Here is a 17,002-nt window from a genome sequence, read left to right as displayed (position 1 = left end):
AAAGAAATGAACAAACATAAATGAAGTATAGGTTGAGAAAAAATTTACACCTTGTATCTGGAAACTAATACAAATCTGCTCCTGACAAAGCCAAGCAATATAACTTTAATGGTTAAAAGAATGTGTGTTCAAGAGATCCTTCCTTTACATCAGTGATTCACAAGTGGGGAGACATTTTTAGTTACCACAAGGCTCTGGGGGTTGCATGCTGGCTTCTAGTGGGTGGAGGCCAACAATAGTGTCAAACATCCTACAGTGCACCAGACAGACCTCGCAAAAACGATCCAACACAAAAGGATCAATACCACTGAGGCTGAGAAACCTGCCTTATACCCTGTAAAATCTGGCAAAATCCCATTTAATGTAATTCATCTTCAATTCTCTGCATCATTTATTTCTCTATTAGATTCAGAGAAAGAAAAATATATATATACAATATATTTCTTCAAAATGAAAGAGCTTATGCATTACTTATTTTGAATGTAATATTGCTGTGCCTAAGTACACAAAAATACCAGAAACAGTTGTTCAGTGTTCACCACTGTCAGCACTCCAGTGCAGATACCCCATCTGGTGCAGTCTGATATGGATAATAATGGTGGAGTGTTCTTGCTGTCTTGACTGTAGTCATTACTGTGATGTTATTTTAGGACGAAGTAGTGTTTGCCCATTGGACCATAAAAGTGTGTCATGTAAATACAGGTTTTAGAACACACAATAGTCTGTCCATGTGTAGAAATATGCAGGAAAAAAGCTTCATAAAATGCTTTTTAACAGTATCTGTTGGGCATGTGAAGTTTAATCACTTGGAAAAAGGGGGCTTCTCTTTTCAAAAACCCCATGAGTAATTATACTGCTTTATAAATCATTCATACATCAATGCAAATTTTGTTTTTAAATGGAAGGAGTTTTGAAGGATGTGGTACCAAGCAAATACCCAACATTAACCAAACCTTTTATTTATTTATTTACTCTCACCTAAATTGCTCTTTGAAATTTAATTGGGGGTAGGGGGCTAGTACTTATGTAGCCAGCAACCTCATATTTGACACTTTATCCTAGAATTAAATTCTGAACACCAAAATAGCTCATAGAAAAGAATTTCCAAATGACAACAACCTTCAAAAAAAATCCTTAATAACCATTGAGACATATTTTTCAGTAGATACTGTATTTATGTTGACATTCAAAAAACAAAAATGGGAATTATAAAGGGCCAAAGCAGTATTTAGAAATTCTATACTTTGAATCATACATAGAAGTATATACCTGGACATGTATGATTATATTGTTGGAAGCTTGAAATCTAAGCTTTGTGGAGCTTTTTTCCTACTCCTTTAACAGTGGCAAACATTTCCTTGTTGAGATCAATTTATAACAATGACAGTTAGAAAGTAAACTTTATAGTTATGTAAAATGAAACTGTCCAAATTGGACAAAGTGACTTGATGATACACAGAACAATCAGAGTTATTAAAATGGTGGGTGGCCTATAGACCCTCAGATGCCTCACAAAACAAATCATCTTGACAGGATGAAAATCTCATAAAATGAAGTTCATATGACTTCTGTTATTCACAGTCATTTTAAAACTGAAAAACAACTCTAGAAAATCACTGAAATTTTATTTTTTGAAAATAAAGCAGCCAAATATTCATAGATATGCATTAAACTCAGATTTTATTTAATTCCAACATTTGAAGAAATGTATGTGGAAGAGTTTCAATAGGTACATAGTAGATAGATAGGGAGATGATAGATATTTTTCTTTTTTCCTTTTCCAGATTTCTCTCCATCATTTGAAAGTTGGTTAAGCCCACTCTAATAAGAATTCTCAAAGACTCAGTTTTTACATTGACTTCATTAACAAATACTTAGATTAAGCCAGCAACTGCTTCAAATGATGACTTAATTCTATTCTACAGGTGTTTAAATTTGAAAAGAAAAAGTGACATAATAACACTTTATCTGAGTGCAGTGACATATTCTTCGTTATAAGAAACACTGGCAGGTTTCATCAATTTCTATAACATGTACAAGTTTTAAATTCCTTGATGTTGTCACACTAGAAAAGATAGATAAGAATTTGATAATCATTGATAAGAATTTGATGTGAGCCCTACTCAATAACATGATAGTTTACATGTCCTTCTTCCTTTACAAAAGAAAAATGGATCTTCCTTCAAGAAAGAAAGATACCAACCAATGAAGAGTTAAGACTGTGGATTCTAAAGCAAGACTGTCTTATTTAAATTTAAACAACTTAAACTTCCTGTGAGTTTTTAGACAAGTTAAGTAACCATTATGCAGTTTCTTCATCTCTAAAGTGGTGATAATAGCGCCTGCCTTACAGGATTGTTACAAGGATTAAGTGATTTAGGATACATGAAGAGTTTAGAACAGTGCCTGGCATATAGCAGCACTATAAAAGTTGACTACCTTTAAAATATATTCTTAACATTCTTTTCTTCATTTGAAGAATAAATGTATGCTCTCTGAATGGAGCTATAACTTGTCCATCATGTATTTGGTATGTGTACCAGAGTAAGCAACCACAGGCAACCTGGGCTCAGATATTTTGGTAAAACACTAGCCTTTGCAAAAAGACTAGACTATTTAAATTGAGTGTTAAAATACTAGTGAAAATGTCCAAAATAAGCCTTAAATAATATTGAGTGTTTTATTTCCCAAGATAGTTACATGAGTGTTTTGTTTTGGACATGTAATAATTGACACAAGAACAAGAGAACATAAGGAGAAAACACAAATAATTTCCCTTTTATGAAGTTCAGTTCTAGGTATAGGGGCATACATAAATTTTAGACTTGCTGTGAAATCTATCAAATATACTCTTTTTTTTTTTCACCAATGTCCTTAACTAATAGTGCTTTACTACAAAACAGGTAAGCCAACTGGCCTAATGGCAAAATCATTTGAACAGTACTGAACATCCCAGTCTTATCCTAAGACCTAATAGCAGATCTTTCATGACAGCTGAGGTCATTTTAAGAATTGCATTAAAGTGAAGCCCCTTTATCTCTAGGTAGCAAATAGTATCCTAACAGTCAGAACCTAACAGACCCATCTTTTCAGCATGACCCAATAATGTGGCCCCTGTCAACTTTAGTCACCTAATCTTATGCTACTTCCTCCTTCAGTCACTAATCTCCAGTCACCCTAGACTATATTTAATTTCTCAAATGAATTAATTTCCTATTTTTTCCACAGGGATTTAAAAAAAACAAATACTGTTTCAACTGCGTGGAATATTCTTCCTCCTTCTTTTCATTTATTCAACATGTCTCTGTTGGGACATAATTTGAACTACCATTTCTCTCAACCTCTAAAATAATTGTCTTTTTATTTTTTTATTTTATACTTTTCTTTACTGCTTGTGTGTAGTATTAATTCGAGATTTTCATTTATTATTTCTTACAGAACCTCCATGAGGACTTGGACCTTACTGGATGTTCATTTCTGCACCCCATTGAAACAACATGGATGCCCTCACATCAACACAATGTGTATTGATATTTTAGGCTTATCTTCTAACTTCTGACTCAATTCAAATGGTCTGCTTGACAGTTCCATTCAGTGTGGCTCAGACAGAAGTCCTGACTTGATCCTTGATTCTTCACTAGTCTCCACATCTCTTAAAAAGAGTATTTCCACCCACCTACTGGTCAAACCAGAAACTGGAAAATCATCCTTGATACCCCCTCCTGTTTTGTTACCCTCCAATTCTAAACCATCACATGTTCTCTGTATGACCCAAATGTATGTAAATATGTTCACATCTCTTCCCCACAGTTGCTCCATGTACCATTCAGGGGCCTGCTGGGAAAGAGTGACCCACTCAAAGTGGGTGATAGGAGAACAAAGTTTAATAAAAACGTATTTAAAGGTATGATGAGGTTTGTGGAAATCAACCGGAAAAACTTCAAGACACATGGCTGGGAGCAACAGGAAGTTGTTGGCAAGGTAGGCTGAAGGGACAAAGAGAAGGAGGGCTACTGGAGGCTAGAGAGGACAGCTCCATGGTGAGAGCTGTCTGGGATAAACTGTGGCCTTTGATAGAAGAACAGGAGAAGTCAAGGCAAGGAAGGAGCAGGAGGAATAAATATCCAAACTCATTCTGCCTCCACCCTCCAGTTTTTGGCTAGTATTGCTGATTATCTAAATCAGAGTAAAATTTAGTAGACTAAGGAACCCCTTGATGTCATTCATGATTGTCAGCATTAAGGGGGCCATCAAGCATGGACTGAGCAAACTGAAAATTTTCTGTGTGCCATTTTTCTCTTAGCCTCTGTCATTTCTTTCCTAAATTATTGCAACAGTCTACTAACTGGTTTACCTGCTTTCTCTCTCAACTACGACTATCCTATTCTCTATATGGCAGTCAGAATTCTCTCTTTACAATGAAACTTGTATCAAGTTTTCCTGCCTAAAACATTTACTAGCATTTAGTGCTTTGTACTCCCAAACTCCTTGTTTTAAAATTGTATACTATATTATTATGTATATATTATATATTTTAACATAATACATATTGTTAATTGTAAAGGTTATGGTGTTTTTTATATAATTCATGTACAATTACATGAGCAACATTATGGTTACTAGACTCCCCCATTATCAAGTCCCCACCACATACCCCATTACAGTCACTGTCCATCAGCGTAGTAAGGTGCTATAGAATCATTACTTGTCTTCTCTGTGTTGTACTGCTTTCCCCGTGGGCCTCCCACAACATTATGTGTGCTAATAGTAAAGCCCCTTTTTCCCCCTTACTCCTCTCTTCCCACCCATCCTCCCCAGTCCCTTTCCCTTTGGTAACTGTTAGTCCATTCTTGGGTTCTGTGAGTCTCCTACTGTTTTGTTCCTTCAGTTTTTTCTTTGTTATTATATTCTACAGATGAGTAAAATCGTTTGGTACTTGTCTTTCTCCACCTGGCTGATTTCACTGAGCATAATACCCTCTAGCTCCATCCATGTTGTTGTAAATAGTAGGATTTGTTTTCTTCTTATGGCTGAATAATATTCCTTTGCTTATATGTACCACATCTTCTCTACCCATTCATCTACTGATGGACACCTAGGGTGTGTTTTTAAACTTATGTCCCTAATAGACTGAGTTCTGTGAAGGCAGTCACTATCTATTTTCATCTCTGAGTCCCCTATCAATGTGGCTAAAATATAATAAGTACTAAATAAATATTGGATGAATTAATGAATTTTAGAAGATACATTTGTATTTTTTAAAATATTCTCAGATGATTCTAATGTTCTAGATTAAAGAAAGGAGTGTTGGAATAACCTGTCTTTTAATGCTCTAGTTTGTAAAGGTAATATTTAGTAAAACCAATTCTTACCCATTCAGTTCAGTTATTATGTGTCAACTAAAAACTCACAACTTGCTCATGAAATGTGTTCCTTTGCTCAAGGCTGCCTAAGTATTTTTATTTTTCTGCCACCCAGTCCTTTTTTTTACTTTCGGATATCAAGTTTAACCTTCTTTGGGCCAATCAAGTATTTCTCCCTTTTTAAAGCTCAGACATGAATGACTTTATGTTGAACCAATTCACATCAAGTCTTGCATTTGAGGAGAGGAAATACTTCCCAAGAAGTGCTTTAATGCCTTCTCATTATCTGATACTGTAGAAAAATTCTTTTCTACAATTTAAACATTTCACATTTTTGTATATTTAAGAACTACTACAAGAAGGAGATCATTTCATTGAGTATTTTAATGTTAGATTGCTTTTTGTTTGAATCAAAGGCCCTTGAATTTTTCCATACATGTCTCTGATCTTCCTCCATTTCATTTCTGATAAATTTTCTTTTAATATCTTGCTTCCATCTCATTTGAAATAAAGCCAATATTTTCTTATCTGTGTTCAGATGTTTATACACATTTGATATGCATCTGTCTGTCTTAGTAGTGGAGCAATTCCATCTTTGCAACATATTCTCTAACATCACTTTTGCCAAAGAATGTTTGTATTTCAAATCTACTATTCAATTCTACTATTGTTATATGTAAATAAATAATAATAAGCTAGTTAACTACTGAAGGATTTGGGGGCATGAATAACTCAAGATCTCGAACTGCTTTGATGAAGTTATTTCAATAAACTGTGATAATTAAGAAATGTACATATGTATGTATGTATGTTGAAGGTATGTAAAAAGTTATGTTTAAGCACAGAGATAAATAATGGCTACATATTTTATTTCATTCCTTTACTTAAAAATGTTGTTATGTAAGAATGTAAAAATGTAAGTAGAATTCCTAATTTCCTGAAAATAATTGTGCAATAGGCAACTTGTTAGAGAAACTCTCTTATCTTCTGCATATAATTTTGAAAAGGGCACTAGCCCTCACACCTAGTCTCCAGTATTTCCATTAGCACACTGCCCTCCCCTATGTCTGTATGTATTACCACCCATCCTAGGTTGTAATCAAATGTTTGTATAATTATTCTTGGCAAAGTTAAAGGTTGCAAAGCATAAGATACATATAAAGCTGTAGTGGCATGTCTTCATCAGTGAATTTACAAAACTTGAGGTATTTCTCTATTAGGGCTCCCAATAGGTGAGTTCTATACTTTAATTAATGCCACTAAGATTTGCAGAGAAATTATGATCCCAAATCCTGACTCTGAATTATTCAATTTCTACCTCCTCCCCATTGCAGCCAATATTGGTATCTTCCGTTGCTTTCTCCACTTATTCTACTATACATCTAAGGCTTAGATAATTTGGTTTATTCTACAGTTCCCTAATGGAATTGAATCATATCTAGTCACATTCCAATATGATTGTATTTTTCACAAAGGCAAGACAGTGTCTTATGTCCCTTGCACCTCCTACAATTTCTAGCACAGTTCTAAACATGAATATTCACTAATTACATACTTATTTACTCCACATATTTATGCAATTGATTATTAAGAAGTATTATACAGTTCATTTAACAATGCTGGAGATGATAAACTAAGAGCAAACCTCTGACATTCCTTTGAGGAAAAAATTAAGAATCACTTCCTCTGGGATCTATTTTGCCAGCTCTTTACTTGGTGTTAGATGTGATCAACATACCTTGACTGCTAATGGGCTTGATAAGATTACTATTATTCAGTTTTGTTCTGTTAATTAAGGGTATGAATATCATGATTTTAGAAATGAAGGGAAATAGCATCCTGAAGCCAGGTGCTGCAGGGAAGTTTGAGGTATAAGATAAGCTCTCCCTTTAGCCCTACCCACCCGTGCACCATAGGTCACAATGAGTGAAAAAGGCAGCAACCTCCAGATAAAACACTAAGGCTCCAGAATGTAAGGGCTTTGACTTTTATTTTTACTTGTTTTATCATAGCCTTGATTATAAGTTTAAATTAGTAAGCACGTATTTATTAAGCATTGCTAAATTAAGACACTGTGTTAAAATGACACAGGGTATTATGTTAATTGTCTCAATTTTAGATCTTTTTGACCCTATAGATATTTGAAGGAGCAAATACTTTTATCCTTAACCTGATCTTGATAATGACTGGGTAGTGAAAACTGATGTTCTGAAGATATATCTATCTATATAGCCTTTTATTGCACAAATCTGCATTACTGTCTTACGTAATCTGCAGTGTCTTAAATTGAATCTAAATAGTAGGTCCTGGGAAGAACAACATTTAGGGGAAATGCTCAAGTATAGTGGCTAACATTAATACTTATTAATACTTACTTATCTACAAGTCCTAAAAGGAAAAGGTTTTCCAACCATTATAAACTGCTACAGTGTTAATCTACATTTCAATAAGATATTTAAAGGCAATACTAGAACTGTCAAGGACCTGCTCTTAAGCTTGAGAGAAAGCTACAAAGGAATGCTGACAGTTTCATTTTGTGTGACATGAAAGCATTATTTTACCAAGAAAATGTTATTAGATTCTCAGACATTTGAGCACTTTCTATTGCAGATTCTCAGAAAATTCCATAGATGCTCTCTAATGTGTGATGCTAGAATTTTACCTATGTAAAATATCCTAAGATACAACATTAAAGAAGCCACCTGAATAAGCAAGGTGTCTTTTACTTGAGTCTATCTAGAAAGTATTGCAAAGTCTAAAACTTTGAATAAGAGGCACTAGTGTTTGAAAATCCCAAACCTAATGAAGGAATTTGAAAGGAGGGATTTCAAAGTATATGCTAAATTATGTTTAGATATTTGTTAAAGACCAAAAACGTCACATCTTAAGCAATCTTTGAATTTTGCTGTCTGGGATTAATAAAAGCATCACTTTCCTTAAAGTGAGGAAAGGTTTTCTTAGTCAGAAAAGAACTTTTATTACCAGATAGCCTGGAATTCTACAAATGTTGGCATAAATAAGTCAAGATAACCTTTAACTTCATGTTAATATTTTGCACCCTTTCTTTTCCCCTATTCTATTTCTTATAATGTTTCCCAAAGTAAAGCAAGCTTATCACTGATAGTTGATAAAATGAGTTGGGCAAGCATGAACAGATATTATTTAAAATTTGAAATAGTTGCACATTTATTTTAATATGCATCATATAAAACAGAATTGATGCACTAAAAATACCTTAGTATTGTTAAGGAACGTAGGCAAAATATAGGTAATATAAATATTTAAGATTTTGACAAGAATTTGATTTAAAGGAAGATATTAAATACATACTAGTGCAGGTGGCAAACAGAGCAAAAAAAAAGTGAAGGTGGGACAGAAATGTCTAAAATTGGGGAGTCACTGTCCATGGTGCTTGCTGTTCTCATCCTTATCAAAGACATGTTATCTCATTCTGAACCCAAGCATACCTATCATCCTTTGAAAGGTTCTAATACTTCTATAAGGATATCTTCAACCATCTCCAGTGACACTGTGTTCCAAATCAAGACATTCACTTCATCATCAAGTTTGATGTCAACTGCTATGAGACAGTAGGGAAAACCTTCAGTGAATTACTTTGTCTTTCATTCTTACCATCAGTGAAAACTGCTAATTTCCCTTCTAGAGCACATCCCTCTACATATGCTATGCAGCTTTTTCTTTCCACTGGGTCATGCAACTTTATTTTTAACTAGAAATACAAAGAGGAAGAATTTTATTTTATTTTTATTATGTGAACTTGCATCCCTATCTCATTCACATACTCTTGCATGACTTCCCATAATACACTCTAATTCCCATCAATGTTACCATGCAGGTCATTCTTTAAAAAAAAAAAATTATTCTGCTGAAGCTCATTAAATGTTTTAACAGATTTGTTAATAGCTCTTGCTATATCCTAGGCCTTATGCTAAGAGTCACCCTGGGAGTCACACTCTGTCTGTTTTCAGAATCCATAACATTTGCCACTACATTAAATTATTTTAATATACCAATCTCAAATTGTTATATTAAGATACAGGACTTACGGTGAGTCTTCTCTTATATTTCTCTTCAACATTGACAATATTGATCACTATCTCCGTTTTGAATGCCTACTTCATTTGACCTTGTGAGCCTCCACCCTATTGGTCTCCTTTCCACTTTCTCAAACATTACATTCTCCTTTGCTGATTCATCTCCCTGTTACTGCTTTTATGAATGAGCATAATTGACCTATCATTGTGCTCTACTTATGATTTTATTATTTAGCATATATTGAATATCAACTCAACATTTGGGACAATAGAGTGAAAATATCACCAAAATACAGCTATTGCCCTTTGCAGAGACTGTAAAACAAATAATGTGCTACCACTGTGATCTTCCACTAGCTTGGGGTACAAAATCACATTCTACTCTGTTTTTAAAATACCCACTTAGGTTCACATATGTTTAGTAGGAACCACAGTTACTAGTTATCTTGTTTAAATGCACTTCCAAATACCAGGAGGGAGAGAGGAAAAAATAGAGAATAGAGAACTAAGATCATTCTTTCTATTGCTGCTTCAAAATCCTTGTTAGGTTAGAAACTACAGTGACAATAGAACTATCACTAGTCCAGTTTCCTACTCAGGTCTGTGTGTACTACTAAGTTAAGATTAAAATTAATATTAGTTTGTATCCAAAAGTTTAGCCATTCCTCCATAAACATAAACAACTAAGCAAGGGTCTCAGAGCTTTCTGCCTCATCCCCAATATGAACAGCCATAACCTGGTTTTTGAATCCAGGTAACCAATCTAGATACTAACTTCTCACATGATAACTTTTTCTCTAAGAGTTTGATATCCTTTCTAGGACAGCAAAATTCTATAAGGAATATGATAGTCAATCAGAGAAGCTCAGCACACATTAGTTCTCAAAAAGGAATGGGTTAAGGTCTTTATTATTGCCTCTCAAGGGACTCAGGAACCACTATGCAAATATAACACATTTATTTCTGAATAACACAGAGGATTGGTAGAGGCAAGCCATGCCAGACACAAAAGATCCTATTACCTACTCTTTGGAAGCAATGGAAGCCCTTCAGATATTGAGGTATTTGCTTAGTACTTCTTGGTATTGTCTCTTGAAAAAAATATTTAGCCCCTTTTCTAGGTTTCCTGTTAGCATTTCTAAATTAAGTAAAAAATACTTGTATAATAGAAGGAAGCTTTGTTATTTCAATTTCTTGACCCAGGGATTTTCTCTATCGGGATGAAAACTTTGATGAGGAAACACTTCTTAGGCAAACACTATTATGAACTAGGAAAAGAAGTATTAGATGAACTTCTCAGTCTGTGAAGTAAAGAATGAATTTGTGGATAAAGGTGCGGATTAAAAAAAGAGTGTTTTGGAGAGAGAAGAAGGGAAGCCATGAAACTGGCTGGAGACTGGAGCCTGTGCTGAAACAGTTTCTGCTGAAAGGTGCTAGGCATGGAAATATCTGGGCACTTTTAAGAAATGGTATGTCTAATTATTCAAACTTAACTCGTTAGTAATTCTTTCACAAACTCCACTGCGGTGATCCTCCTGAAGAAAAGTCTCCTAACCCAACATCTCATCCCAGGGAAACTGGGGGAAATGACTCCCTTTGTGTTTCCCCTTTGGGAAGATGGTTTTGTTCCAAATGTGATTCCAAGAAGTAGAAATGAAGAATCAGGGAGAATAAGAGAAGGAAAGAGGAAAACACAAGAGTAAGAATACATCGTCGAGACCCTTATTGTAAGCCTTCATTCCTTCCTGGGAGTGGAGAAGCATGCAGGGCATCCTTCCCAGACAGGAGTCTTGAGTACTCTGACTCCTGTTTCCTATTTCCCATTGGTTGAGGGTACCCCCAGCAGGTTTAACTCTTCTCTACTTGTGGACTACACTTGCGTCTGAGTTAGTGACCCATTGTATCATCAATGAAGGTCTTGTGACAGAATGCAAAAAGACTCATAGTGGATGCATGAGGCGGGAGAATGGCAGCTGTAGGTGAGGCCAAATTGTCCACCATTCAATGGCTAAAATCTGATACAGACTACAGAGATGTGATGAGGACCCCAGGAGTAAGCTAGAAAGAGTAAAATTATCACTGTGTGTGATATACTATGGATTAAAAGACTGAGCATCACATGAAATAAATTAGTTCAGCAAGAGCAAGAATTCAGAGCCAGATGGGTGTAGAGGAAATATCCACACCACCACTAGCTCCAAAGGTCTGAGGAGAGTTTCACTGAAATATTGAGTCTTCCCCACCATAGCCACATGATGGGCCATCACAAGCATCCTAGATGACATTCAAGTTATATTTTAAAGAATTCAGAGGTGTCTCCTTTTTCAGACAACTCTGACTTGAAATTACTAGTCTTCTCTGTTAAAAATAGAGTAAAAGGTGATTTTTGGCAATGATGATTCTAAATTTATTATATCTCACAAATAAATCTTTCTTTCAAAAACTTTATCTGTCTCCTTATAGAATTGCCTCTCATACCTCACTAAGGCACACTGTAAGCAGTTTATAACAGCTATTGCGTTTCTGAAACATTAAGAAATAGCAATTATTGAGCATTTCTCACATGTTTCCACTCTTCTTCTAACAGTGTTAACTCATTTAATTCTCACAACCATCCTGTGAGGTAGAAGCTATTATAATCCCCATATTTCAGATGTGGAAATTAAGGTACCATGAGGTTAAATAACTTGCCTAAACACCCCAGCTAATAAGTGACAAAGCTGGAATTCAGACTTGAGAGTTAGAATACAGTCCAACCTGTAAAGTAGAACACATTATGCCTTTTAGGAGAAAGCACAAAGTTCTCAGAAATCAAGACCCAAGATCTTATCTTGGGTGTTAGTTTATTATATTACAACCCGTTTTTTTTAAAAGGCTACTTAGTAATATTTGTTTCATAATCATAATATTAACTTGTAAATAATCAAATATGACTCACCAGATATACATGCAAAACACTTTACTAAAATTAGTCACTTTTTTAATTTAACAATACAAAAAATAGGTCAAGCACCTTTGTTAATTAACTCTATTCCATTAAAATCATGAACTCTGGTTTAAAATGCTTTCACTCTTGTGTGTTAAATTTATGTGGATGGTCCATAAACAGTCCCTAATTAGTCACATGTGTATTCAGATGTGGGCTCATGTGTTATAAACTAACACTGAAGTGTATAAGGAACTGTCAGTCGGATCAAAAGTCAACTGAAAATCATCCCGTTTGCAAAGCTGAGAGCCTGTCACAGTTAGTTAGTCATAAATGTTTAAAACAGCAACCAAACTTTTATTCTAATTGAGCATGAGTTGAAAGGCTACCCACTTTGATGTCTTTGCTTTTATCATTTGTATATAGCTTAAAAAACTACTATTATGCTTTTTTTTTATTCCCCCCCTTGGAGTGGTAGACATTACTTGGTTCTGAAAATATACAGGTAGATCAATCTATAATTGCAGGCCTTTGTACAGTTTCCAATTATGCCTATCATCTTCCATGTGCAAATGTTCAAAAGTAACATTCTTCCCTCTTTTTTTCTCTATTTGATCTCTTTCTCCTCATATTTGTCATTCAAGACACGAGGCACACATTTTTGCAAGGATATTGGGGGAACATCATATAAAGTGTAATATTCCTCTTATGCCATTTTTCTGCCTTCAGTAGAGACAAATCAAATAAAATATTTTTTACTAAGTCACACATTTTATCAGTAACATTAGTGGCACTAATGATCCCCTTTCAGAAATTTAGATGATACTTAAAGTGAAATAACTATTAAGGGCCTAGAGCAATCCATCCAGCAATACGGCAAGGTCTCAAAGTGCCAAGACTATACCCACTTCCATTCTTTTAGTTTAGAATTTGAACACGAAGCCTGCATGTAGGCCTATTACCCTATCATTTTGCTGGCCAATAATAGTATCAGTTTGAATAGCTAATGCCATAAACAATCTCTAGAGTGCTACCCAAAGGGCTATAACAGGTGCCACGTGCTTCACCTTTCATGCTATAAACTCCTCAATAAATTATTACTTTTATCCAGTCAATTATCCTTTAAAGATATTTAAATAAAAATAAAAGTAATATGTATTTACATATGTGGTTACCATTTTTTTACTCTTTTTATTCATTTGTGTAAATATGCATTTCCAACCACATCATTTCACTTGTGCCTAAAAGACTTACCGCAATATATCTTGATGGCAGATCTGCTGGTGATGAGTTTCCTCATTTTTCCATGTCTCAAAATGTCTTTATTTTGCCTTGCTTTTTGGAAAATATCTTTGCCAACTATAGAATCACAAATTAGCAATCTTTGCTTTTCAGTACTGTAAAGATGTGACTCTATTATCTTCTCACTTGCTTTGTTTCAGACAAGAAATTGAATGCCATTTTCATCTTTGTTCCTCTGTACATAACGTATCTTTTTTCTGAATATTTTTAAGAGTTTCCCTTGATACAGATTTTGAACAATTTTTTATGATATGCTTTGATATAGTTTTCAGATATATGATTTCTTGTGTTTGGAATTCTTTGAACTTCTTGGATTTGTGAATTTATAGTTTTCATTACATTTAGAAAATTTAGAGCCATTATTCCTTCAAATATATTTTCTCTCTATTCTCTCTTTTTCCTCCTTCTCAGGCATCAATTATCCCTATATTAGGCTGCTTGAAATTATTCCACTGCTCACTAATACTCTTTTCATTGTTTTAAGACCTTTTCTTCCTTTGTTTTATCTTGAGTAAGTTCTACTGCTACATCTTCAAGTTCACTATTATTTTCTTTTGCAATGTGTAATCTCCTATTAATCCTACCCAGTCTATTTTTTATCTCATACATTGTAGCTTCATGCCTGAGATCTCATTCTGGGTCTTTCCTTATCCCTCATGTCTCCACATGACTCTGAACATAAGAGAGTTGCAATAATTGTTTTTTGTTTGTTTGTTTTGCAATAACTACTTATTTTAATATCATTCCTATTATTGATTTGATATCTGTGTCCATTCTGGGTCAGTTTCAATTGGCTAATTATTTTCCTTAGTATAGATCATGCTTTCCTACCTCTTCACCTATCTGTTTATCTTTGGTTGACTTCCCAACATGGTGAATTTTACCTTGTTGGGTGCTCGATATTTTCCATTCCTATACATCTTTTTGTGCTTTGTTCTGGGATGTAATTTAGTTACTTGGAAACAATTTGAAACTTTCAATTCTTACTTTTATGATCTGTTAGGCTCAGAGAGGAATGCTCAGTCGGGGTGATTATTCCCCAAAACTGAGGCAAGATCTTCCTGAGTGCACTCTCCAAGGCTCTGTGAAGGAAGAGTTTCCCAGGCTACTTTGTGGGAACAAGCCCTGCTCCTGGCACGGTGTGCACACCAGGCACTGTTCCCTGTGATCCCCTCGGGTGATTCGTTCACAAGCCTTGAGTGGTTTGCTCATATGCACATAGTGATCAATACTGTGCTACTCTTGGAGAAGGACTTCTTGCCTTAGCTTCTCACACCCAGGGTTCTCTTTTGTGCCACTTTCTCCTTCAGCTACTCTCTTATGAGCCCTAACTGCCTTGGTTTTCCTGGACTCTCAGTGCTCTGCTCAGTTCAGCGATCCTTTTGGGCTCTGCCTCAGTTCTCCCCCTTCTGCTGTGGCCAGGAAACTACCTTACACGGTTTCCATCTGTGTCCTTCATCACCTGATAGCCAGGGCCTTGAAAACTACTGTTTCATTTATTTGTCTGAATTTTGTTGTGGGGTGTTTCAGGTTGGAAGGTAAATCCAGTCCCTGTTATTCCACTTAGCCAGAATGACTAGTTTTTAAAGAGGAAAATATAAAAATGTAATAAGCACTTAATATGTCCTTGCACTAGTCTAAATGCTTTACATATGCTAACTCCAAATGCATACAATAACTCACGAGGGAAGTAGTAGTATTGCGTCCTAGTGGCTGACATTGTTTCTTGCCTGCACGATATTACTATGTTCTTTTACACTGATAATGGAAGCTCATATTAGTTCCCCGGACATCATTCTGTCTCTGATGCACAAGTCTACCAGATGACATCTATTTTTGATTCAATATGTATCTTTCCTCATCTTTTAGATGCACTCAATAGATATATTTCAGAACCTTAGCAAAGAGAACAGAATTCTAAGACTATTTTTTGAAAGATAGAATAAATTTCTCAGGAGGTAAATTTCAGGAAACAGAGTGACTGTTAAAGTATAGCCCTTAAAAGCCATTTTAATTATATTTCCTAATATTTGTGTGTGGATGACATACAAACTGCTTTCCTGATTCCTGACACACATTATCGGCTCTTGCCTTGCTTTCTTTTTTATATTTTTGAACACATTTCAGCAAAATAACACTTTTTGTCAAAAGATGATATACTAAGTAATTATAAAATATTCAAAGGACTAAATAACCCCCCAAGAAAATATTACTTTAATACTATAAATTCTACTCCCAGCTAATCCCACACTCAGTTAATATAATGTATAACTAAATAAACTCTGAAAAAATAGAAACTTTACACTGAACTCCGCACCACCTTGGTACCTATTAAAGAACAAAAGTAGAGAGACAGACAGTTACTAAAGTATGAGAAAGTATACCTGCTAATGGTGGAGGGTTTCCTTCCAGAAAATACCCATGAAGAGGAAATCTGAGATAGATGCAGAATATCTCAAGAGAAAAAATTATTGTGAACCACTAAAAGGATAATTTATCATGACAATTAAACATTTGGGCAAAGATTCAACAAAATCATAAGGTTGATTATGTTAAATAATACCTTTTGAACAGTGCCCACCAAGGTTTTCTTGTGATATAAATCCCCAGCATGAAAATATTTGTTGAGAGTTTTCATATTAGGACTATGTAAGCTGTATGTAAGCAAAGCAGTCAGAAAATGATATATGATTCCTGAAAGGAATTAGTAACTGCAATTAAAATGGCTCCCCAAAGAAACCATATATTTAGGAATTAAATGGAAGACAGATATGGCACAGATTTGTTGCATTTGGGATTAAACTGAGAACATATAGAGCTGTGAAGTAATATAGGAGAAAAGAAAAGAAAGACTTAAATAAAGATAATTATGAATTCTTTACTATGAGGCTATGATATTTATAAATGCTGACCTCTAGTCCCTCCATCTATGAATGATAAAATGTGACTGAAGGTTGGGGGGTGATTATAATATCTACTTCCCTGCAGTTTCCAAAGGTGGTTACATCTCCCAAGTCAGGTCAATGAATCCCATTACTAGAATGCTTACTCTTAGGGAATATGGAGGAAAATGACTCTCTTGCATCTTTCATCACCAAAGTACAAGGATCTATGCAGGAATACCAGTCCTTTTTTCCTGTACAAGTTGGTAAAAACTTATGAAGCAATGAAGTGATAAACAAAAATGATAAAGGAGAGAGACTGAGAAAGAAAAATACTGAAAAGACAAGTAGTTTTCGCAGTACTGAGTCTCTGGGTACTGGTTTTTAGGTTCCTGGGGTTTTCTCTTGTTCCTCCAGGCTTTCCTTTGATTCAGCAAGCTGTCTCAATATTACTACAGTAAACCTTTATTTGGC

The sequence above is a fragment of the Manis pentadactyla genome, chromosome 8 (assembly GCF_030020395.1).
Source record: "Manis pentadactyla isolate mManPen7 chromosome 8, mManPen7.hap1, whole genome shotgun sequence".
NCBI lineage: Eukaryota > Metazoa > Chordata > Mammalia > Pholidota > Manidae > Manis > Manis pentadactyla.
This window is presented reverse-complemented; position numbering follows the sequence as displayed.